The 27,053-nt window shown below is 41.2% G+C and overlaps 1 long non-coding RNA gene across 1 annotated transcript in view; it reads right to left on the reverse strand.

The window, feature by feature from the left end:
• Positions 1-3,091: 3,091 nt before the first annotated feature.
• Positions 3,092-27,053, reverse strand: part of LOC139041790 (uncharacterized) — a 30,101-nt gene continuing 6,139 nt past the window's right edge. The window contains exons 2-3 of the long non-coding RNA XR_011497719.1: positions 7,814-7,942; positions 3,092-4,814 (exon numbers count right to left, since the gene is read on the reverse strand). This is a non-coding gene — a long non-coding RNA (uncharacterized lncRNA). The remainder of the gene's footprint in view (positions 4,815-7,813; positions 7,943-27,053) is intronic.

Raw genomic sequence — 27,053 nt, forward strand, 5'->3', positions numbered from 1 at the left:
GATTCTCCCTCACCATCCACAGAAAGAACCAACCCTGCTGATACCTTGATCTCAGAGTTCTAGACTCGAACTGTAAGACAATAAGTTTCTATTGTTTAAGCCATCCAGTTTGTGGTACTGTTATGGCAGACCTAGGAAACTAATACAGGGGGATTGTGGTTATCATTTGAATTACACTGGACTGCCTGGAAAATGGGGAAAGAGTTGTGTGTAAAGGTGGTAGGGGACATCTGGTAAACTTGACATTTCCGTCATAATGGCTGCTTATGCGATCACCATGGCACAGCATATCTGCAAAACACTCTCTGTATGATGAAACAGTGACGGGGCTGGCGCATCCTCCCCTTCTGCCAATGACTAAGGTACCTGTTCAGAAGCTAAGAGGAAAAAAGGGACCCCTTCCCTATTCATCTTTGTATCTTCGCTCAGGCTCTCTGCTCCATACTTTTTGCCTGACTGCTTGCCCTTTAAGACTCAACCCAGGTATAAACTCCCATAGGAAGCCTTCCCCCAACAATTCCAGGCTGAATCAGTTTTACAGATTCGCATAGAAAGAGGCGCCTACCTGCAAATCTTCATCATCATGCCCACCATACTGTAATAGAATTCTCTGTTCGTGAATCTGCCTCTCCCACCACCGTACGTATTAGCTCGTTGCCAATAGTATAGTCCTTTGCACACTTCAACGAATACCCATTGAATGTTTCTTCAGTATTTTAAAATCACCCTATCCTCTCAGTAGCCTACGTTATCCTTGTCCCTAAGACAGTTACCTACCGAAATAGTATAGCAACCCTTTTAGGATAGAAGAATGCTGTTGAAGGAGAAAAAAGAAAAAAACCTAAAAAAATCTTTCTTAGACTAAAATTAAAGATAAAAATAAGCAACATATATGCACCCCTATGTTTGTTGCAGCACTATTCACAATAGCAAGACAGGGAAACAATCCAAGTGCCCATCCACTGATGATTGGATAAAGAAGCTGTGGTATATATATATAATGGAACACCACTCAGCCATAAAAAAATGACAAAATCATCCCATTTGCAACAACATGGATGGACCTGGAGGGAATTATGCTAAGTGAAATAAGCCAGACTGAGAAAGACCAACACTAGATGATTTCACTCATATGTGGAATATGAACAAACACATGGACAAAGAAAAGAGTTCAGTGGTTACCAGGGGAAGGGGGGTGGGGGGCAGGCACAGGGGGTGAAGGGGAGCACTTATGTGGTGATAGACAAGAAATAATCTACAACTGAAATTTCACAATGATGTAAACTATTATGAACTCAAAAAATAAATAAAAATAATACTTTCAAGCCCATAAATCTTAATATAGTTTAGAAGTGAATATTTTGTTGATCAAGAGGAAAAGAAAACTATATTTAACACACTAATATCTTGAATCAGGTCACATGAATGTAAATATATAGTACAGCTATTGGCTCCAGTGACCTACACTGACCAGGGTTGCTCTTGTTGTGACTAAAAGGCCTATAACAGGTTTCAAAGGCTCGAAATATTTAGAATAGTTTTGTGACAATCTAGGAAGTATTTTCTGATTTGCACAATCTTAGATGCCTCTGAAGAAAATCAAACTGTTCTACCAAGATGCTTGTCTTTGGTTGGTATTAGACTTTTCTAACACCTCCCAAAATATTCCCCAGGATCTGATTCTGATGACTCATTCTTTGGCTAAAGCCAGTAAAAGTAGACATAGCTGGATGACACAAGATCTCATCATCCTGAGCCTGAAGATCCTCTTTGTACCATAAATCATTTTTCAAACAATTTTTCTGACGTCAAATAAAGATAAGTGCAAATATGTAAGGTGTGGAGAGGTGTTTGCTGACTTTGCATGCTGAGTTTGAGTAATCGTAGGCTCAGCATTAGGAACAGCAGCTCCAGTTCAGGAGTCACTTCAAATCTATATTCAGAACAAGCATTGCCTAGGGCAAAAAAAAAAAGTTTAATCATTGTGTAAATGAGTGTAGTAGAGAAGAGTACACATTGTAGTTCCTTCCATGTAAGATTTTGCAGGCTGGCCGAAACCTCTTCTAAGCACTGTATTTGGAATACATACTACTTTTCGTTGTAGATGTGATGCTGGCTAATTTTATTTTGCTTTCATTCTTTTGGATGTGGTTGTTATTTTGAGTTGATTGGATAGATCATAGAGTTATCAAAACCATATATCTGTGAGTGATTTCAAGAGGTCACCTAGTCTAGTTGCCAGCCTTAAGGCATGTTTACCTGTAAACTACTCAGGCCAAATCAGTATCTATCTGACTCTTTCTAAAGAATTTCAGACAACATCCAAAATCCAGCTGCAAATTCTCTTCTATCTAGCTGTAACCTCTTCTCCATCAGAGGCTGATTTCTACTGGTATAGTGCTCTATGAAGAACAGTGCACCGCTCCAGGAAACAAGCTATGATTCGCTTATCCTGCAGGACTTCGAAAGAAACCACAGGAAAGTCTCTGGCAGTCAAAAGAAGTTTTTATGAAGTCCTTATTTTAAAATTAGCATACTTTCCGTGAGTACCTGTATCCTTACTCAGACTGTTTACTCTTACTACAAAAAAGTTAATCACTTTTGGAGATCTTATTTCCCAGCCCAAGCCAATCAGAAGAATCAAGTAGGAGGAAAGGAGAAAAGGAAAATGCGGTATACACTGACTACCACAAGCAGTCCAATCACTGCATAGCAAAGAAAGAGACTGTAAAAAATGACCACAAAATTCAAAAATCCAACAGCCTTGAGCCACCGAAGTGTGAGGACAATCAGCCCAACTGCAGCTGAGGCATCGCTGTATTATTACAGCACCATATAATAATGGTAGGCTTGCCAGATTTAACAAATAAAAACATAAGACACCCACTTAAATTTGAATTTCATTTAAACAAGGAATAATGTTAGTACAAGTATGTTCCAAATATTGCCTGTGTTTATCTGAAATCCAAATTTTACTAGGTGTCTTGTATTTTATCTGGCAACCTTAAATAAGATGGGGATCCCAAGTCGTCAGTAAAGCACAACCTGTTGTTAGTATGCCATTCAAAAACTGTGTAACAAATATGATATTAGAAAATGTTCCATGAATAGTATTTAAGATTAAGCAAATCAAAACTTTCAGTTGTCCAGAAAGTTAATCTATGTGAAATACTTTGAGCCATGCATGTTCTATTCATTGCAGAGTCCTAGGCATAAAATAAACACTTAATAAACATTAGACAAATAGTGAAAAGCTTAACACACCATCTCCCCAATGATGGGGCACCTCAAGCCCCTGTAGGTTGTCCCTAGCCCCTCCTGGTTATTTAGTTCTAGAATTCCTTCACACCTTCTATTGCAGGTGTCGGTTCTGTTGTCCTGTTTGGGTCCAAGCCTGACTCAGAGTTGGTGTCACTCTCTGTGTCGGACTCCCGTTCCCTCTTGTGCCTGTTGTCCTGGGCTTCCATGATGCCACCATGAGCCTTTCCTGATGAGGCTTGTTGAGAGAATGAGATGACGCCTACACTTCCCCAATATTTTGGGCTTCCTCTGCAAGCCTAATGTTATAAGGGTCAGTCAGGTGTGTGGTATAAAGGAAATGAAGAAACAGGCCCAGCTCTTCCCCCAGGAGCAGCTTTTCCAATCCCACCCACTGATAACAAGCATCAACCTGGGACCAATTATTGGTCACTTGCAGCCTCGGGGCCTGTATTAAGGCTAGGGCTTCACTGGGTGCCCCAGAAACGGCTAGATTTCATCTGGAACTTCTGTCCCACATTAATTATTCTATGTGGTTCGATTAGTCAAGAAATTATCCACCTCTTTTTTTTTTTTAGGAAGATTAGCCCTGAGCTAACTGCTGCCAATCCTCTTTTTGCTGAGGAAGACTCACCCTGAGCTAACATCCGTGCCCATCTTTCTCTAGTTTATATGTGGGACGCCTACCACAGCATGGTGTGCCAAGTGGTGCCATGTCCGCGCGCCACCAGGCCCGCCCCTCCACCTCTTAAAGGAGACAGTCTACACTCTTAACAGGGCTTGCCTCTGAACAATGGGACATGGAATGTGTCTATGGGAACAAGATGAACCGAACACAGGTCCCGCCCTCAAAGGAGCTTACTTTCTACCTTATATGATTGTCTGAAGAGTCTTTTACAAATATCCCATTTATCATAATTATTTGAAAATTAAAATATAATTTTCTGGAAAAAATGTCATCTCAATTACCACTATCCTGAAAACTAAAAGCCAGTCCATCCTTAAACAGTGCCCAGCCCATAGTAAACCCTTAGTCAGTACTGGCTGTTATTATCATGCTAAGGCAAACACCAAAATTTCCCCAAGCCTGAGGTAGTCGAAGAATTTCAAGGGTACCATCTTGTTCATTAGACTGCCCAGAGGCCAGGCACAGCTGCTGGGGGCCAGTTTCTGAGCCAAGCTCTTCCCTCCCCTCTGTCCCCAGCCACCAGGAGGGAACTCAGACAATATCTAGGTTCCGAATAAGTGTAGCTGGACTACAGGGTGTGTCTCCTTTAATCCCACTTAGATAGGTGAGTTAGAGCCTAGGTTGGCAATATATGGAGGGAATAAAAGTATTATTTACAGGCATGCCACCATGGCCCAGGCGCCTTCTCAATTCATCCTAGTGAAAATCCAAGGTAGTAGTGTTAATCTCGTTTTACTCTGGAACCTGTGGCTCATGCCTAAGGTCACACAGTCTTAAATGGGTCAGCATTGGGACTATGACCCAAGTTTGCAAGACCTCAAAGGTGTGTTCTGGTACTCCACACTGTTGACTCGGGCAGCGAAGAAGCCTGGAAAGAAAGAGAGGGATTAATTTAAATTTTACAAAGCATCATAATAGACATAAGTAGCAAGTGATCAATAAAAAAAAAAATCTTTTTTAAGGTCAGTGTCAGCATATGTTCCAGAAGACACAAAAGAATGTATCCCCTGACTGCTTCACTGCGTTCTGTTTCCCCATGGAACCTGCTATTTGAGCACCAAGCTTTAAAAGATGATTGACAGTTGTGGTATCATGTTTCTGTTCTAAGGCAATTGTGAGTTCCCAGGGAGTATTGTGGAATCACATGTGACCCACATGACTTATTTTCCTTTCCTTAAAAGGTCTTTCATTGTGTCTCTCACACAGCCAGCTACAGATCACTAAGAGTCATTCCTAAATCATGTTAGCCACATCTTTTACTTCATTTGCTAACAAGCAGCTAAATAGAAGTTCAGGTTCTTTTTATTCCTCTTGGTTGCTTGCTGCTTAAAGTGTAGCCCATGGACCAGAAGCATTGGCATCGCCTAGGAGCACACCTGGAGCTACTGAAGCAAAATCTGCATTTTAACAAGCCCCTCAGGTGATTCATATGTGCGTTAAATTTGAGAAGCTCTGCGATAATTCACTTGGCCCCTCCCTCACAGATGTGCTAATCACACTAGGCAGTGGTTCTCAGGTGTGTGCCAGGCCCTCTGTGAGGCCGCAGCGACACTAAGATGACTAAGGCATGGCCCCTGTGATAGAGAGAAAGTAGAATGAAAGAAAGGAGTCTAGGCCATCTAGAAATGCTCAGCTGAATCAATGAGCATTCCTGTATCTAAATGTCTTTCTGCTCTGGGAAAGCCTGGAGTTCAGAATGGCTTTCAAGGGAGACAACACACCTGAATGTTGTGTTTGCTTTTCAAGAGATCATAACCCAGGAAAGTGATAAGAAAAGGAAAGATAGATGGATACATCCTTCGTACCGCTAACCTATTTGTTCTTTCTCCAGTAACTATCCCTCACAGCACTCCAACAGAGATGTAAGACAGCTAAGCTTCTGAGAATCCACTCACTGAACAAATGTTTATTGAGTGATTGCTATACACCCATCTCTGTGCTAGGGGCCCCAGTTACGGATTAAAAACGACATGGTGCCAGCCCTCATGGAGCTCAGAGGCGTGTGTGAACCATTACTACCCATGTCTGTGAGGATAAACAGAAGGCTGTGGCTTGCAGTTAGAGAGGAAAGGACTAATTCTGCCCTAGTTTTCTTTCTTCTGTAAACTCTGTAACATTACTTTCATGGCCTGGGGGTTCCTCTCAAGAATTTCTTTAGCACCTGAGATGAGAGGGTATGAATAGGAGCCAGCTACCTTCTTCAAAAGTGGGAATGGTCTTGATAAAAAAAACTAAAGCATCATCTGCTGTCCAAGAAGAATTCTCCTGAAATTATGCAACTCATCCTTCCAGCACTGTGCTCCGTATCACTGCTACTCAAAATGTGGTCTGTGGGTTTGTTCCCAGCCACAGCAAGGTAAGTATAGAAACCAGCAATGATGGTTTAGAAACCTTGATGGCAATTTGACATTGTCACAACATGCAAGGGCATCAGCAGAGGACCAGTCTCGTTGAACAGTGTGCTATAGATGGAATGTTTGTGTTCCCCACAAAATTCAGATGTTGAAACCTAATCCTCTGTGTAATGGTATTTGGAAGTGGGGCCTTTGAGAGGTGATTAGGTCATGAGGGTGGAGCCCTCACGAATGGGATTAGCACCTTTATAACAGAGGCCCCAGAGATCTCCCTTGCCCCTTCCACCATGAAGACACATAGAGAAGGCATATCCGTGAAACAGAAGCAAGTCCTGTATGAATGCCTGGAACTTGGACTTCCCAGCCTCTGGAACTGTGGGAAGTAAGTGTTTGTTGTTTTTAAGCGACGCAGCTTATGGTATCTTCTTATAGCAGCCTGAACAAACTAAGACACAGGGTGCAGTTCAGGTGTTGAACTGGAATGGGTGAGTCACATGTGACACAGATTTTATACCAGCCATTCCCAGTAGAACCACTAGTGATGTTTTAAAGTTCATTTGTCAACTGTAACCCAAAAGTGTATAAAATCCAGAATTCATCTTGTTCATTTGTTTATCGAAGAGAATTTAAATTTAACTATAACTTTAAAGCATCCATTTTGGAACTGACTACTGATGAAGGTCGGAAATGAATGTTGAATATACAACATTATGTGCTTCATTTTAGATGGAAGTAAAAAATGAGTATCTGGAACTTGCTGAAATTGCTTTAAATTCTCTTTTCCCTTTCTTATCAACCTACCTCTGTGTGAGTGGTTTCTCTACCGTGAAAGTGATTAAAACAATCGTAGAAACTGTTTAGATCTACACGATCCTCTCTGCATCATCTATCTAACCTAGATTAGATAAGTTAACAGGCAAAAAGCAAGCTCACTTATCACAGAAAAAACTTTAAATATTAATGTACAAATGTTTGTTTCAAGTACGCATATCAGCATTTAATTTGGGGAATTGCTATTACCTTCATAACGTTTTGTTTTGTCACAAATGTGGAATGACAAAAAAGTGCTGAAGCAACACTAATTGCCTGTACACGCTTTCAGTGAACAATTTTTGTAATTTTTTCTCCTATTTTCTCTCTGATTGTCTCTATTGAAATATAATCTATTGACATATATATTCAATATAGTCTATTGACTCTAATTAAAAAGCAGGCTTGTACTTTATATTTTCTTTTTTATTTCTTTTTTCTAGTAATTCATTTTTGTTCTATTTACAAAAGTATCAGTCCACTTTGATTGGGGGAATAAAACCTGGCCCTTTACCTTGGATAGTTTGAGAAAAACTTCTCTATAGTAAACTGTCTGTTAATGACTGCTACTGTCAAACTAGCTGATGAAAAAGAAGGAACACTATTAGCTAATATGTGTAAAGTATTGACTACCTGCCAGGCATGTTCTGTGTGTTACTACACAGTTAAAACATGTTACATGTATTAACTGATTTGCTCTTACCTTATAACTTAGATGCCATTGTATCACCATATTACTGATGAGAAGACTGAGGCAGAGAGGTTGAGTTTCTTGCTCAAGGTCACACAGCTCTAAAGTGGCAGAGCCCAGTGCCAGCATCCGTGCTTTTATCTGCAAGGAGATATAAGACAGGCATTGTAGTCATAGTCCTCCACCAAAAACTATGGGCTTACGTGAGTCATTTAACCTGTGTGGGAAAAGAAAAGGAAGAATTAGAAAAGATAACAAAAGCTACTATGCAGAGTCCTTCCCATGTGCCAGCATTGAGTTAAGTGCTTTACGTGCATGATCTCAGTGTCTCCTAAGTGTGGGGTGATACAGGAAATGGTTTCAGGTAGTCGGGGAGATGATTTAGTGGTGCACGGGCAAGGCAGAGGTCAAATTGCATCGAGTAATGAGAAAGCTATTCCTTCTTTGAGTCTCTGACTCCTTCTGATCACATCTGGGAGAGTTTCTTTCATGCAGGTCTTGAGAAACATTCTAACATCGTCTTATTTCCTTTCGTTACAAAAGGAGAGCAGGCGTTAGGCTTAACACTTTCTCTGGCAACAAGTCTTTTTTATTTTTAGTGCACCTTTGATTTAGGGCAAGTTGTTTTCCATTTGTAATAAGGATATAAAATTTCCTTTAAAAAGGTATTTAGGTTTAAAAAGTGAGCTATGGAAAAATATAAAGAGGATGATAGTATAGGTCTTACATGGACTTGGCAAAAGTTCTGACTAATGAAGTTTGAAAAATACTTCATTATCTTTCATCAACCAGGTAAGGTAGGTTCTACTGTTCTCTATCTATAGGACGGAGGTCTGAGGCTTAGAAAAGTTCAGTAACCTTCCCAAGGCCACTCCGTAGGAAGGATTCAAATCTAAAAGCGTCTGCTTCCAAAATTAGTGCCCTTACCCATCACTTATCCTGCCTCCCTTACGTGGAGCCTGCCCTTACCCATCCAGGACCAGCTCTCTGGCGCTCTGTGATGGTACTTCAGGACATAAGACCACAGTTCTCAAAGAGCACTCCTTTCTGGAGGTCCTCCAGGAAGGTCCTCCTCTAGGTCTTTTCATCATAATACTAAGATATAGTTTGTCTCTTTCATTCTCATTCGCTCACAAGTGTACAGGGAAGTTTTCCAGAGGCTACATGACATGTGATGTCACAACACAGTGAGTGCAGAAGCAGATATGAGAATCCACCTGCCTTCTATCAACCCAGACACTAAAAAGATTTACAAAAATTTAAACAACGCTGTTCTTCTCATTGAATCTTTTTTGTTTGCTTGTTTTAGAAACTATAGTTTAAAAATATGTGATTTATGTTAACATGTAATGGGTTTATTATTGTTATTTTTAAATGAATAAATAAGTAAATATTTTACACACTCATCCGTCTTAATTTCTAATACATTAAACATCAATATACATAGCCCACATGAACAAGTTCTTTGGGGTTGTCAAGAGTTCAAAGGGGTCTTAAGATGGAAAAGATGTGGATAACATTTTTTAATATTAATGAAAACTTTTTTCTCTCAGTATCTCCACCCTTCCTTTCCTCCTCCTGTGGACTCCCCGCTCCGTTTAAGCAGGTAATCCCTGGGATTCATTGCTTCAAGGGAAGGACATTAGTGGCAAGCAGAAATAGTGTCTAGCTTTTGTGTTCCCGAAAAGCCTAAACCCATTAAGGAAGTTATGCTAAGTGCTTTGAAGCAGTCATATCAAAATATAGCCAATGCTAGTGAGAAAAAACAATAGCAGTGTTGAGACAGGGCAGCTTTCCCAGGCTAGTAAAATATTTCTCACCTCTTGAGGGTGGATGTGGGGAAGGACAAAGACAAAAGAGTGACGGGAGAAGAGGAGGAGAGAACTGGGCTGAAGGGGCCAGGCAGACAAAGCCAAGCACTGCTCAGCCACAGTGGGGCATCTTCCATTGTCCAGGAGCCAGGTGGGAGCTGGGAACTGCCACTGCCTAAATCCAGTGTCTCTCAGAGGCAGCCCCCCTTCTTGATCCCCATGACCCTCTGCAGGAATGACACCATCTATTCATCCAACCTGGACAACTGCACCCTCAAAACATCCCAGCGCATCAGAAGCCCAAGGGAGGGGGGCTGGGGCCCTGGACGGTTCATGGGAGTCAAGAGTGAGAGCTCTAGACTCTGTAAGTGCAGGGTCTGATGGGAATCAGCTGCAGGTCTGCCCTGAGTTGGGAGAGCAGTTCAACACACCTTTTCTCGAATATTATGAGCACCAACATGCCCGTTGGCAAATAAGCAAAGAAGGGACTGTGTTGCATTCTAGCAGAAGTTGCAAACTGATTGCCCTCTCATTGAGTTCAGCCCACAAGCAAGTTTTCTTGGTCCAGCTTAGGAGATTTGCTTTGTTTGTTTTCATTAGAATACTTTTGAGAGGAATCCATGCACTATCCAGGGCCCACTGTCCTTTCTCCCGTCCAACTCTTTCACTGGTCAACATTCTCTGCCTTACCCCTGAGGACATCTGAGTTTTCTGAGCCCTGCTTTACAAAGTGTTTGACCTGTAGTAGCTGAAGATGAAACCTCTAAACTATATAGAATCATGCGTCTGTACATTTTTCCGAGGAAAGAGTCTTAACTTTCACCAACTACTCAAAGGAATCTCTGACATCTGGGTTGGAATCCTGGCTGCTGTTCACTGGCTGTGTGACCTTGAGCATGTCACTTAACCTGTCTGTGCCTCCATTTCCTCATCTGTGAAATGGGGTGTTAATATAGTATCTAACTCTAAAGGTGAGGAGCAAATGAGCTAATGTATGAAAAGCACTTAGAATGGTGAACTCTTTGCCAGGGTTGGCTATTGTTATTATAGAGGAGGTGGACCGCAGGGAGGTAGAGACCAGGGAGGTGAAAGCCTACGTCACAGGGGCCAACCTAGAATAGAGAGGCATTTCGGTGCCCAGCCCATCTTCAGGATGCAGCCTGTGTAGTCCTCAGAGCTCTTTCATTCAGCAAAGGGTGCCAGCACCTTGAAAATGAGCAGCAAGGCTTCTCTGCCTGTGGCCAAAATGTCTGCCAGCAGCCGGGATACGAGTATGCCTCTTGTTCTCAGAAAGACAACCAGCTGACGGTGGCCGTCAGAGGGGGCCTGAAGTCATGATCTTGGAGACCACAGTTCTGCCCTGGAGACCAATGCCACCTTAGTTCTAGGCTCTAGACACAGAGCTGGGCCAGCCCAGGGGGCAGAGGTATAGCAGAGTCGGACAGCAGAAACTGGAATCCTGCTCCCCCCTTTCCAGCTGAGTGTTCTTGAGCAACTTACTAAACCTCCCTAAGCCTTGGTTTCCTCTTTTGTAAAACTGAGCAACAATATGCCTACTTTACCAGATGAATAATATAACATGCAAAGTACTTATCAGGGACATAGTAAGTGCTGAATAAACAGAGCCATTGCTATAGGAAGGTGGGCGTACTGAGATAGGGCTTGCAGGGAGCTGAGCGGCAGCGGAGGTCCAGGTGCCTGACTGGAGGGGGACCTCTGGAAGAACAAATCAAAGGGCCACTAGGGTGAAGACACTTTGGGCCCACTGTGCAATTTTTGCTTCAGCTCCCCTTCGTGCTTGGGAATCACAGACTTCTTAGGGCTCCTTTGGGCTTCTCAGGAACCATGAGAGGAGAAAATTAAGATTCAAATATTCTTTCAAAAACATCTCCTCGTCCCTGGTATTCCCATGAATTGAAGAAATTGTGATACTGCTTATCTAAGAGAAATCCATTCAAATTGGCTTAAGGAGACAAAGCTTTCTCACAGGCCTGGAGGATAGGGAGTGCTCAGGACCATGGGCCCTCATCTCTGCTTCCAAGGCATTCCTGCTTCTTTCCTTTCTCCCTGCAGATCTACTTTCTCTTCTTTATGATGCTCATGACCAAAAATGGCTGACCCAGCCCAGCTTTGTATCATTTTCTGTTTGAAGTACACAGACTAGAGGTGTCCTATTCTCAAGTCCAAACTCCCGGGACAGGAAATTTATTGGCCCAGCTCCTGTCACATGCCTGGACCAGCTATTCAACCAAAAGTGTGTCAACCAAAGAAGGAGGAAATAGAAGTGAGTGGCACAGACACACAAATTCAGACAGTTCATAGAGGAAGAAGACCAAATGGCTAAGGAATACCTTAAAAGATACTCGTCTTCACTAATATTCAAAGAAATGCAAATGAGCACAACAACATGAGGTGCTAATTTTTTTTTGGACCACCAGATTGGCAATAATGAAAGATGAAGGTAATTGCAGGAAGCTTGCTAAGGCTGTAGGGTGATACGACTTTTCTGGTGTTAGCTTGTCATATTTTAAATGTGCATAACCTTTAACCCGGTAATTTTAGTTGTAGGAATTTATCCCAAGGAAATAGTTAGAACATGCACAGGCATATTTGTATATACACATGCATATATATAGATGTTCATTGCAGTATTTTTAATATTTAAGAAAAACTTATACACACCCTTCAGTGGAGGGTAGAGATTATGGCACAAAGGAATGCTAAGAAGCCATTATAAAGGACGAGATAGATTTATATGTAAGATGTATACAGCAAGCTGTAAAATTTAAAAAAAAAAGCAAACTACAAAAAAGAATAGATAATATAATCCCATTTTTGTTAAGCACATACAGTATATAATACATACTCTATTTAGAGCATGTATACATACACATCTGTATGCATTTGTCTGCTTATGTGTGTGTACATATGATATATATATATATATATTCAGGAAGGATAGATATAAAACTAATAATTGTGGTCATCCCTGGGAATAACTAAAAGTATGGAAAGTTTTTGCTTCCTGTTTTATCCATTTCTATATTGTTGAGCTTTTTAAAAGCAAGTGTAAATTACTTTTATAATTGGATGAAAAAAGCAATAAGATATGCATGGCTTGATGAGAGGTATGTAGGTCCGCACCCGACATCCGAATCCTCAAACCCCCGGGCCGCTGAAGCAGAGCACACAAACTTAGCCACTACACTACCAGGCCAGTCCCTGAGCTTTTAAAATTGAAGAAGGACAACAAAAATCCATTTTCCCAGTGGCAGACAGGCAGAGTAGGTGGCCACAAAGGCTGTCCCTGCCCAGATCCTGGGATTATTGGGCAGGAGCTTTCCAGGGTGGAAAGGAGAAAAGTCAGCTTCTCCCAGGACCGCAGAGTACATGAGGGCTATCCTATTGGCAGAATGTGGCTCACCCACAACCCAAAGGGCCTTCTCCTTCTGCTATAGATGAATTAATGAACTTAATAAAGTTGAGTGAAACTCTTCAGCTCAATCTAGAGATAGTCTATTTACATATTTACATATGAAAAGAGGGGGCAGAGGCAGGTAAATGATGAGAGGTGAGGTGTGCAGCCAAGGGAGGGGTTGGATGCGGGAAGAACTAGAGGCCAAACTGGGAAAGGTGGAGGTGGCCCGGGTCAATTCCAGAGACTCATTTACCTGCTGTCCATCATAGGTTCGTGTGGGCGCTTGGGGCTTTTTTAAAGGAACTTGAATGGGTTGGGAAATTGAAATTCTCACTGGGATTATTATTATTTTTGAAGTGTTTCCCTTTGGATTCTTGCTTTCTCGATAGGAACATGAGAAATATTAAAAGAGCCAGTTGTCATTTCTTTCAATACCACAGGAGATTTCAAGGGGGGGAAAATTAACCTTGCTGTGTAGGCAACTTTACAAGAATGCCTCAATTTCACATGTTGTGGGATAGCTGTATTAATCTGGCATAGATAGAAAGCAATTTCTATTAATACAGTCTTTTGTCTTTATTTGCAGTGGGCAGTTCACCAATAACGCATTTGAGAAAATTGCTCACCAACAGCATTAGAATTGAGTGAATTTCGCCATATTACTTTTTCAAGCCTCTGACAACTTGACAGGCAGATTCTTTTAGAGCAAGGTCTGTTTCTTGTCTTCATTTAGAATTCCACTCTAAGCAAGAAACATTTGCTGAATGCCTACCTAGAGACTTCAACATTGCTAGCGCATATAATGGCCTTCCAAAAATGTTTGCTGTAATGGTAATGTTGGGGATAATACACCACTGGACTTATTGCGAAGACAGTTTTTGAATGATTGTTCACATGAAACCTGCCAAATCGTTGATATTAGAGTTGCTCATTCCTTACATTATGAGATTCTGAAGATGAAAATAATAATCATAGACAGCAAGAGCTGGGAGGTCATCTTGTTCAGCTCCCTCAGGTTACACATGAGGAAATGAGTCTCTGAAAGATTAGGAGTATGTCTAGTTTTATGACTAAAAAGTGGCAGAGATTTTTTTTTTCACTCCAAATTCGATGCACTTTTTGTCATAATTCAGCATGTCTCTCTCAGACCCAAGTCTGTCTCAGAGATGCCAAAAATTCTCTTCTCCCTACTCACATTCCGCCTCGGAGGCTCTGCCCCACTCATAACCCTGGAAGGGACAGCGCTACATCCCATGTGACTATGCCCCACCAGTCTCAGCGACTGACCCGGGGAAAGACTTCTGACCTAAGCTGGGCTGATCGGATACTCTCTCAAGAATTTGGAATGAGGACAAAGAGGCTGAGTCATTTAGCTGTGTAGAGCCAAGCTGCAAGGTCCTGCCCAGCGGGCCTGCCACAACAGGCCAAAGCCACATGCTAGTGAGTGAGGGGAAGCTGAGAAACCATGAGTCAGCAGAAAAAGCCAGTCTGCAAACAGAGGAGCAGAAGGATGGAGCAGATGCCCAGAGACAAATAGAGACACTGTGTACCTCAAAAGGCAGAAGAGAGACAGAGAGAGAGAGAGAGAGAAAATCTGCATAATCCCCTTCTTGATCCCATTATGCCCAGCTTTATCTCCTGCACTAGCTTATTGTAACCCCATAGTCAACTCTGCCTTTCAATCAACCCTCTTTTTATTTGAGCTAAGTGGAATTCTATTCTTTGCATCTAAATTCTTCCTGTCTAAGACACTGAACAATTCATAGTGAATATATTTTTGAGTGTAAAGACTGCTCCTTTTTTTTTTTTATGAAGATTATGGAAATTAAAGTCTTATCTCAAAACCCACAATAGGATGAGTGGTTTTCTGCATTCTCCTCACTCCCTATCCAGACCCTGGAGACCAAGTTTTCCAGGAGAGCAGTTTCCAGAACTTCAGATGAGAGCTAACCCCTCTTTGGATCTTCCCCCAGAGTACACTAGAGATATTTTGTCTAGAAATAGAGATTTTATAAGGGTATGTAGCTGCCACCTTGAGGATATATATTAGGACTTCCTAGAGTCTTTCCATTTAAAGTTTTCAAGGGTTGAGCCTGTTTTCTCTTAAAGCCTCTGTTCCTTTAGATGTGTTTGTGGAATCTCCATAGGCCCAATGTTGACCTAGCTGGGAGATGTCCATATCCATCGAAGTTCAGGTTTATTCCTGTGCTAATCTCTTTCAAATAGTGGACAGAGCCTTTTGAAAAATTCCACTTACCCTTCTAAAATTCTTAGAAATAATTCAAGTATAAAATGATGGTAAGTGATTGAGTAAACTAGAGTTATTCATCTGATGAAATACTATACAGATATTTAAAAAGGATAACTACCAAGATCTGACAACATGGAAGAGATTTATGATTCAATGAATAAGGAGAAAAGCAGAATGCAAAGTTATAAGTATCAACGATGTGAAAACAGGTTCATATACGGACATTTTTCTTGATAGTCCTCAACAAGGTAACTGAGGTAGCCACAACCAATCCATAGATCTTGGCATGTGGGATAAAATCTGTTGGGCATTTCTGCCTTAGATGATTTTGGCTGGGGAAGAGTTGCTGACCTGGTTTGGGTGCTGAGTTTTTTCTTCCATTGACCTGATTCTGTGCCCCGTGTTGGTCTACTTCTGTGCCTGTTCAAAGCACTCCCAGCTGACGTGACCTACCGATTATGGAGAGGTCTCAGCCTCTCTGTCTGCACTTACTTAAAGTCTTGTATGGAGACCTTTTGCTTTGTACCACACAGATTTCAACAACTGTCTTTAGACTGCTTTCATTAGTTTTTTCCTATCTGCTCTTTCTCATATCTGTGACAAGGTGGAGATGTGCCTTTCCTTCAGTATGCTAATAACTTCTGCAGTTTCTGAAAATACCCTCTAAACCTAAGGTAAGAGGGAGAGACATTGTATCTCTCGCATTTGGTAGGAAAAAAACAATTTGTGGACCAAATACTGCCCGAAAGACTTTCTTCTGTTACAGTAAAGCTCTTCTATGGCTGTTTTATGAACCACTCATGACAAATCCCGTCGGCAAGCATAAGGAATTAAACACTGGCCTCTTGATGCTTTACAAGGGTTTGGTTGCCTAATTATCTCATGCCCACTACAGTATAACAGAATAGAGTATAACATTTGTTATGTTGGAGCCACACATCATTTCTCGAAAGCCTTTCCCACATCAAGGAAACTCATACATTATGAGTCCTGCCTTCTCAAGATAAAACTAAAACTCACTCTTCCAGCCTTCTTTGCAACCAGGGGGTAAGCATGTGATCTAGTTTCTGCAATCAGATGCAGCCATGCAAGACTGCAATGCAGAGAGAAAACTGTGAGAAAGCAGGTGTCATGCAAAGTCAGTTTTCTGGTAAGGGCTGTGGAGCTTGGCAGAGGCACCAAGGCAGAAATGGCAGCAGCCCTAGCATTGGCATCCTCTGTGGGGGTTGTCCGTGCTGCCACAGTGCCTGTGCACGTGGCAGTCCCTCCTGTACCGTCTAGCAGTGTAATCTGGATATAAATTCTTGCAAGGTAGCCTCAGAGCATGATTCTCTGGCCCTTCCAGAAGACTATGTGCTATCTAACATCCTTTGATACATTCTTTTTATTTTTAAACTCACAAGAGTGGATTCTGTTGTCTGCAACTAAAAATCTTGACTAATATACAACTTTCATGATTTTGTTTCAAGCTGAGGGACTTAGAAGTGATTTTTGTTTTTATTCATCATGCCTCACCAGCTGGCAGATACAAATAGGGTCACATTAATGACAAATTTTAAATTTTACTGGCTCTTGCTTCCATTTGCATAACGTAGATTTTTCTGGCCTTGCTCAAGGTCTCTTCCAGAATCCCCTTCCGTGGAGGGTGGTCTTCTACCCTCCATCTTCTATGTGTCTTCTATGTGCTCGTAAACATTTCTCTCAGGTTCTTGCTACTCCTGTGTTTTTGGCTGTGGCCTAAGAAGCCGTTTGTGGATATTGGCTCAGTATCTATGTCAGTGCCCAGCGTGAGGAGACTGATACCTGTGTCAGTGTGTGCTGCCTCTAATACTTTCACTCTGTGTCACCCCTGGACCAGAAGCACCACAGCCCATGTCCACTTGTTTTACAGGGTTCCCTTATGAAAATATTTCCTTCAGCGACTGCACACAGCCCTTGTCTCTAAGGCTCAGACGTGAGTACCTGAGGCTGAGCCAAGGGATCAAATAGATGCTGTTTATCTTTTCCACTTCCTTACTCTTTCTCCAACATGCAGGCTTTCCTCTCCTCTCCCCCATGCAAATCAACTCATGCAAATAGACATCTGCCAATAGACATCTGCAAATATGGGCTGTAACATTACAGTTCATACCTTGTCCTATCTGTGTCCTCAAAGTGGGAACAGTTTAGGACCAAGCTGGTGGACTTCTGAAATGTTATTTTTATTTTTCAACATTTCACAAGTTGTGGTTATAATGCTATTTTTTCAACATGTAGAAAAGTAGGACCTGAAACAGTCAATTTGTCCTGTGGAATGTGTGCTGACACAGCCTGCCTTTGCCAGGATGCTTTCTTACAGATGTCTTCTCCCCCTGCACCCTCGAGTATCTGTCTGTTAATGGAATACAGGCAACTTCTTTGGCAAGTAGATTCAGAATGTCAGCACCAGCGATGAATTTTAGGAAAATGGAACAAGTAGGGGGTTTCTCAGCAGTACCACTGCCAGTTTTCCCTGGGCACTTGTATCAGTTTAATTTAATGACTTCAATCAGGATATTTACTCATCCTAACTCAGAGGCTCAAGATTTTAGAGATCAGCAGAGAATTCAATGTATTATAGTCTTGCTTTGTAGAAATTATTGGGTGGAGTTTTTCTGAGTAAATGGAGCAGTAAAAATCCCTTCTTACCACTACTTTCCAGCCCAGCTTTGCCATTTGGCATGTGTCCACCCGTAGTTATTTTAAGAATTCCAGATTATAGTTCATAAAAGATCATAAAGCAATATTATGCCCCCAGATTGAGTCCTGCAAATAGCATTAAAATATCTCTTCTCTAGAAAATATTATAAAAAGTGCCTCGGAATTATATAGGTACAAGATTCCCATTGCTTTTTGGATTTCTGTTACGACTCCTTTGGAAAATACAGTTTGCTCCTGGATAGTGAACTCCTATAACTTTTTCCAAATTCAGCAAAGAGCAAAGAAAGGAAAGGCTGGTGAATGTGAGGAGGAGCATCCAACCTTGTTCTGAGGGAGAGATTTCACAAGCTGCCAAAGTGGCCCAGAGGATTTAAGGGGAAGAGACGTCCCAAGGAAGCCCTAAGCCCTCCAGTTGTTTGAAGCTGAGGATGCACTCTGGGAGACCTGACTGTTGAAAAAGTATTGCAGGATCTCAGTTGACTCCTGCTATCTCGAGCTGAATCCTAGAGGAGAAAGAAGACGTGTTTTGAGGATGTGGTAGGAAAGAAGGCAAGCTTTACGAGAAGGGACAGCAGGAGCCGCAGAGGAGAAATGTGACTCGAGAGGTGCACAGGGATAGTTTGACACTCAGGGGAAGTGATTCTTTCCTCAACGCCTGTTTCCAGCATAGATACTGTAATGCAGTGTCTACCCTCACTTACATTTTCTGACAACCAATTTTTCAAAAAAATTCACTGAGATATACAAGTACTAATTTAAAATAGCTAACCATGCATGAACTAAGCATCATGTTTTTATGTGTGGGAAATAGATTTTCAGATCATTTTAGCAGCGGTTCTGTTGAAAGTGTAGAGTAAAGAAAAAGAGATAAGGAAGAAGATGCTGAGTGTATCCAATTTTTGTAGGGTATAAAAAAGTCTCGTGGAACATGTATGGTTCACTTGAAATCTTAAAATGCATTAATTATAAAACTCAAGAGGTTCTGGGATAAGATATGATTTTGGTTTATGTCCACAAAATAATATTTGAGTCTGGAGTACACGAAAGAGTTTTCCCAGATATTGTGCTTTCTTTTTCATTTTTCTCAGAAACGTGCAAGGATAAAGTACAAGATTATGGAAAGACAAACTTTCTTGCTTCTTTCTGATGACAAAAAGGTGAGTGAGTCATTTGCTCAAACACCAGCCTAGAAATTTGATCTCGTGCATCCTTGAATAGGAAGCCTCAGCCGGGCAGCCCTCCAGCTGGTAAGAGGATCTCCAAGGCGCATGATGAAAAGGGCAGGCTGAACCTGCAGCCCTCCCTTCCTCCTCTCTCTGGTTTCTGGCAGCCTTTCTGCACACAGATCATCCTTTACTGGTATTCTGCCTGCAAATGGGCTATTCCCTTTTGGCTCACTACCATTCGGATCAGAACCCTGAGCCTCCGTGGAGATGTGAACCAGGCAGGTCTGGCTCAGCTTCACTTTATGACACAAAGGAATGTGACCTTTATGCTCCTTGGGAATGGTTTGTGTCGCTGACTGGGCCCCAAGATCAAGGTCATCCATGTGATTCCTGGAAAGAGATGCAGAGTGGGCATCCCTGGTCTGGGCCAGGTGCCTCAAATCACAGCATTTTAGAATAGGAAACGTGTGCTGTGGTTCTTGAGAAGGACTAGACAAGTGAGGAAGGTTGCCGTGATGCATGCAAACATTTGCACTATGGAGAAGGGGTGAAGGTGTGAAGGTGTGTGTCTTTAGCTGGGCCACCTTGTTCAGCTGGGTCACCCACACAAAAGTAGCTCAGCAGCACAAGTATTAGAAATCAGACAAGGCCCAGTGTGTGAGAGGCCAGGCTCCTCCCCGGGAGTGCGAGTCCCTGTTACTTCCCCTCACAGAGGCAGGGAAGTCCTTTCTACTTTACATTTCCATCGTGATAATTACACAATTGGAAAAGAACTCAGATGAAGGAAACTCTGTAGCTTCCCTGGTGAGGTAAAGAGGAGTGTAGCCAATGTCAGAACAAGAGCAACATTTCCTGTATACCCTCCTGAATCATCATATAATAGGCTTCTGACATGCAGAAAGCCCTGAAGAAATGTAGCAGAGAAGGAAGTGAATGAGCCAACTGCATTGGCTCAGTGCCCAAGGAACACCCTACTTTGAGGATAAAATTGCACCTCTTGTGCCAACAGTTCAGGCAAGGGAAGCTACACAAATAATGCTTGGAATTCAGCGGCAGGACAAGCCAAAATAGGTCTTGTAGGCTTTTTTTTCTCCAATGGCCTCTAAGATTGCTCTCTTGCATGGTTTGTTTGCTTACTTGCTTTAGCTCAGGTGATGAGATGAGGGGGTAAATAACCCGCCTTCTTGTTCTGAGGAGCATCTGTTTAGATGACACAGAGGGATGTCATCCAGGTAAAAGAGGGTGTGGAACCCTGCTACCTCACACCTCCCTCCTGTGTAAATGAAAAGCCAAAGGCTACTGGAAAAAGTCATTTGTGGCCAGCTCTTGGGGGAGAGAAGTAATTTCATACTGAGAAAGTCACACTCCAAATTTTAACCTAGTGCTCTTTCCTGCTCTTACTCATAAAGTGATTCACATGACTTTTAGGAGCTTTAGCCTCTTCAGAATGAAGGAACTAGCAAGCCAGTGGCCACCTGATGGAATTACACAACATGGCTTATTCTGGAGGAAAGGGAAGTCAGAGTGGGGATCATTTATTTCATCAGCCTCATGATCACAAACGTTACCCAGGCTAAAAATGGTCTTTAGTCACTCTGCCATTTATACTTTTCCCCCTAGCTTCCAAATTCTCAGGCGTAAATTCTCTTTTTGTGAAGTCTACTTTTAACTTAAAAATTCTTCCTTCTGTTCTTATTTTTCTGTTACTTTTCTCCTTGTTTAATCCTTTCCATTATCCAATAATAGAAATAGGATAGCAAAAGGAGTTGGGCAGCAGAAAAAGAAGAAGACCAAATACGAGATGGATTGACTCCATAATGGAAGCCATAAGCATGAGTCTTCAGAAGCTGAGTAGGGCTGTTGAGGTCAGAATATTGTGGACATCACTCATTCATAGGATCGCCAGGAGTTGTAGCTGACTTGATGGCAGGCAACAACAACAACAAGTTGGGAAGGTTGCTAACTCAACCCCAAACCAGCGAGTAAGAAGAGAAATGGAAGACCCTCATACTCCATTTTCTTGGGTGTAATCAAGAAACCAACATGTGGCCAAATCCAATCAGATTAAACAAAGGAAACTGATTGGTCATGTGCATTACAACCAGAATGAGGTAACGATGAACACTAGTATTGTGGTTTGACAAAGGAGACCCAAACATCAAGAATTTCAGGGTCTGACAGTAAACACTAGGAAGATACTTGATCTGGTGAAATAGCTGGTACTTAGGAGCTTACTGTGTGCTGGACACTGTTCTAATCACTTTACACATATTAACTCATTTAATCCTTGCAACAAAGCTACCAGGTATTTACCATTATTATCCGCTTTTGCAGATGAGGGAAACTGAGACAAAAAATAGTGCAAGTGGTAGACATGGAGAGGTACTATGCTTCAAAGGACTTTCTGTTCAGCTGCCTACACCTGTCAGTGCCTTCAAAATGTACCTCAGCTGTTAGGCCCAAAGTCATGGCAGCACGCCTTGGGTGACAGAGAGGCAAGGTATAAAAGCCCAGCCATCTTGGCCCTACATAGGACAATTCTGATGAGTGATAGTCAAAACAGAGCTCCCTGCCTGATTGACAGAAGCTTTGATGAGCACACATCGCATTTCAACTTCTGCCTCAGTTAGGGTGACCAACCATCCCACCGGTTTTAGCACTGAAAGTTAGTTCTGTGTCCCAAGAAACCCTCATCCCAGGCAAACCAGAATGGTTGGTCACTTTAGCCCAATCCTCCTTCCTTCCCCTTCTTTCCATAAGTGTTGACCCCTAATAATCATCTTGCACCGCAAACTCCATCTCAGTGTCTGCCTCCTGAGAACCCACATGTGACAGAGCCATGATTATATCACACATGATGGGCATTCTGGCAGCAGATTGTGTGTTCTTAATCTCTAAGCTTCACTCTCCATTTATAAAAGAGTTCTGGTCATTAGAAAGCAGTACTCAACAGAGGTCCAGACAGGTTCTCCAGGCTCCGTACAGCCCAGAAGAATTACTTCTCAATAGAATAAAAGTAATTCATGTCTATTAGATGTGCCAGGCAATGAGCTAAGCGCACTGCCTATGAAGGAGGTTTTATCAACATCCTTATTTTACAGGTGAGAAAGCTAAGGCTTAAAGAGTTTACTTGCCTCAGGATTTTAACCTAGGCACTCTGCTCCTAAATTAGAAGTTTAGATAAATCCGACTAGCTTAGCATTATAAAATAGAATATTTTTTTGGAGTAGAGTTGTAAGAGCGGGTTCAGGGTACATCAGGGAAGATTTTATATGGAAAAAGTCCAGCAAAATGGCAAGAGGCTACAGTCCAAAGTTGTCAAAAAAGCTAAAAGAATTTAAGAACAGGGATGTTAAATATTTGATTGTAGCTGTTTATATTGCAGTGAAGTAAATCTCTATCACTCTCTCCATCTTCTCGAACCTTCACAAACCTTCAGTAAAGTTGGGCACAGAAGAGCCTCACATGTGGTATGTGTGGAAATCATAAAGGGGCTGCCTGAGCAGAGAGCAGGAATTCCAGAGGCAAGAAATCAGAATTAGAGAGGCCATGTGACAGCCCTCTCCAAATTCTCCTCACCTCTGCCTGCCACCAGGCCTGGAGGAATTTGCAGAAATATTCAGGAGCTTATTGGACTTTGCACACACCTGGGAAGAGATCTAATTTGTTTGTATCTTTAGGAGAGTGAGATTCCAGATGATGGCTGAGGTGCATTGCATGACAAGGAGTCTATTAAGATAAATCAAAATGATAAAGGCAGCTATCTAGGAGAGGGAAGCAAGAAAATGGATAATTTATATTTTCTTTTTTGTGCTTTTTCTGGGTTTTCAAGATTTCTACAACAAATAAGTGTTACCTTCATAATCTGGGAAAAGAACAATAAATGATCAGTGTCTATTTCTCCTGTGTTCCTGATTATATAGACTCTTCTGTCTCTTGGGTGCACCTAGTCACTAAAAAGACACAGACAAAACAAATACATGTGTAAAACATGTCACTGATTCATATATAGGTATTTTATATATTTACAGAAAAAGAGTCTAAATATTGAGTAAGGACTCATTACCTTAGTGTCAGAGCACCCAAAATGTTTCAGGTGAGTGCCATAGGTCTAGGAAGAGCAAAATGTCTTTAAGATTCCAAGACAGTCCTTGAGACTTTAATCAGGCCAACTTGATATTGATCAGGCCAAGGTTTAGTCCTGACTTGATTCATAACTCATGTAATTTTGAGTGTGCAGGTGATTTTCTCTCCTTAGTTCTCCTGTTCTCAAAGTGATGAAAATTATTTGCAAACAGATAATGCTTATAAAGAACTTTGAGGTCTCTGGTTTAATGATTCTATATAAAAGGAGAGTTACGATTGTAACATATTTTAATGTTACTGATCCAGCAAAGTGACTGATATTCAGACCAAAAAACAGAAACAAAAAATTATAAACAAGTTTCTTTGCTTCTTTTGAATAACCCAGGTCCTAAAATTTAATGAAAAGTCTAATTTAAAATGTAAATGTTTTTTCCCTTCTTCAGAAGTATTTAATAGAAAAACAAAGGCACAGTTTATTATTTTGAAATAGCTCAAATACTCTGGAGTGCAGAGGGATAAAAGATCCATGATTTCGTGTCCTGGATATATCATCTTTGACTTGTTAATTTCCACGTTTGGGCAGAGAGTGGTTGAAAAATGAACACTCTCTGTTCTTTTAGAAAATGAACAGATCCCGAGCAAAGGCATGGAAAGTTTAAAGCATCGTTATCAAGAGAAAGGGGATTCTGTAAGCCATTAGATCCGTGTCCTCTTGACTGACAAGGAGAAATGTATCGATGTACACCCTGAAATTGACATCATACTATAAACCAATGTTACTTTAATAAAAAAATGAAAAACAAAACAAGCAAACAAACAAATGTATCGTCTCCCTCATCCCTGATGTCTTAGCCTGAAGCTGGCCATCAAGCTTTGCTTTCTTCCACTGAGATGGTATTTTCTACTGATGAGCTGCTTCTGCTTCCACTTCTGAGTCAGCGAGCAAGATTTACTTCTGGGACCCACCTTATAAACAAACATATTTAAATCTCGTAGTAATTTTAAGATTTCTTTATTGCTAGTAAGGACTTGAGAACCATGAAGATATAAATGTTATCAGTGATGGTAAATTTTAGAAGAACTTACAAATATCCTAACAAAATGCATGTGACATCCATTTACTGCAATGACAGCAATAAACTATTTTTTTTTTAAATGAATGGGTAAGATATGAAATTAAAAGGAAAAGTCTGTGTCTAAGTGATACACTATTTTAACACTTTTTGTATGATTCTTTAAAAATTTATTTCTTTGGTTTAGCTCCTGGTTTGGAAACCAGCTATAAAGGACATTTTGGGGATAATTGGGGGAAAATTTGAGCATGGACTGCACATTAGGTGATATTAAGGAGTTAACATTAATTTTGTTCAGTGAGATAATCTTATTTTAGCTATGAAGGAAAACGTTCTTACTTTTTAGTGATGTGTGCTGAAGTATTTATAGATAAGATGTCACTGTCTCTAGTTTGCCTTAAAAACTTTCAACAGAAACAGCAAAGTGAGTTAAAAAATTAAAATTTGTTTCATCCTATCATACTTTTTGTTCTCATTTTTATTCATGATCTTTCTTCTCAAAACATCTTACTTTCTTGCATTCTTATTTATTTATACATTTATTGTTTTTATTATAAAAGTAATTTAACAATATTACAAAAAATTGAAAAATTCATAATCCTACTTCTCCCCTGCCCTGCCCCAAATATCATTAGGATATTTTCTTTCAGTTTTTTGCTGAATTATATTGTTTTACTTTAATCAGAGTGTATGTACAATTTGGTCTCCTGTGTTTTTTCCCTTAGCATTGTATCTTGAGTCTTGCAGCCCCTTAAATTTCCTAACATACATCCTTTCAGTGCTACTAAAAAGCAAGCTATGTTTAACCTCCCTACATCCAATGTCTGTTCCTACTGTCTGTCTCACAGCCAATCAAGCCCAGGTGACTGTTTGCTGAACACGTGTGGGCTGCTTCACGCCGGAGCAGCACAGCTGGGCTGGACAGAGAGGGGAACCACACCACATGGAAGCCTGGCTCCTCCCTCCCACCCACACACAGCATAGATGCAGCCTATCGGTCTCCTTCTACAAAATGAGAAAAAAGTTCATTGTATATTTGCGTGGTGCCAAAGGATCACTCTACAAATGACTTGCCAGTTATAAGGGGGAGAACAGGACTTTACAATGGGGGAATCTGGAGGCCACCACTCAAACCCCGTGACCAATTTCGGCGTCACCTATAGTGAGACACTAGACAATATGTACTTCCTGATACGATGCCATGTGAAGTACAGGTCTTTATCTGTGAAGCAGTGCTGCCAAAATGTGTAATCTACACCTAAGCAAGCCTTCCATGTCGACATTTCGGTTTATGGGAAATACTGGTGATTAAGGGACACGTTAAGTGATACCACGAGGAAATCTAGAAGTTGGGATGTTCTACTAGGCAACTGGCCCAGACTTCTCAACAAGCCAAAGTCATGTAAAGAAAGAAGGAGTGGGAAAGGGGGCTGTTTTAGATTAAAAGTGCTTGAGATCCATAACAGCAAAATGCAATGTGTGTTCCCTTTTTGCATCCTGGTTTGAACAAACCAGATATAAAAGCAATTGTGGAGAAAAGTAGGTATTAGATGGTAATAAAAGTTACGGAAATTTTGTTAGGTCTGTTACAAAGGAGAATTTTTTTTAGTAGAAAGATAATTTTTTTATTGATGTATAGTTGACAAGCAATATTATATTAGTTTCAGGTGTACAATATAGTGATTCAACATTTATGAAATGATCACCACACGTCTAGTAACCATCTGTCACATACAAAGTTATTACAATGTTATTGACTATATTCCCCATGCTGTACCTTACATCCCCATGATTTATTTATTTTATAACTGGAAGTTTGTACCTCTTAATCCCCTTCACCTATTTTGTCCATCCCCCCAAGAATGTTTTTATTTATTGGAGATGAATGTTTGTTGTGCTGTTCTTTCTACTTTTCAAGGTATTTTAAATATCTCATTAAAAAGATATTCTGGGAATGGAGTAGAGACGGGGAGGGAGGTGCTTTCACTGGGAACAGGATGGGGTGTTTCTATTGCTTTCTGCTATCATCATAAAAAATGAGTTACTGTTCAAGACATGAGAAATGAGATAATCAAACAATATAAAGTTACACAAGATTAAACAGACTATATTTTCAAAGTTTGTTGCAGAATTTAATTTCATTTGCTTCTCTCTGAGATGGGGATAACACAGGCAAACAGTTTTAAAATGGGAACACCTAATACAAAGTTTTTGCTACGCAGGAGGAAAGAGAAGATAACCACAACACGTGTTTGTTGCACACCTACCATATGCCAGGCACCGTGCCAAGTGTTGGAGATATCACAACAAAGTCCAGTGTGGTCCCTGCCACAGTGGAATGTGCTCTCTGGAAGGGAAGGCAGACAAAAACATGCAAACAGACAAATAACGTAATAGGAACACTTCCTCTTGAGGGGTGGGGAACAAGCAAAGTCTGTGAAAGAGAACTACAGGTGTGAGGGTCAGGAAAGGGCTCTCCACGGAGGCACCCTCGGTCTGGGTCCTGTAGGAGGAGGAGGAGTCAGCAGAGGAAAGGGGAAGAGGAGAGCATTCCGGGCAGAGGAAACTGTGCGAAAGTCCTCATGGGGGAAAAGGAACTGAAGAAACCGAGTGTCACGTTGGTGTAGTGAGCAAGGGGCACTGGGGCACAAGTGAGCTGGAGAAATAGCTTTTAGGCCAGGACAAGGAATTTAGATTTTTTTCTAAGTGCAACAGGAAGCCATATTCAATAGTATCCACTTATTTAAAAATATTCCATTTTTAAGAAG

This window comes from Equus asinus, chromosome 24, assembly GCF_041296235.1.
Source record: "Equus asinus isolate D_3611 breed Donkey chromosome 24, EquAss-T2T_v2, whole genome shotgun sequence".
NCBI classification, from domain to species: domain Eukaryota; kingdom Metazoa; phylum Chordata; class Mammalia; order Perissodactyla; family Equidae; genus Equus; species Equus asinus.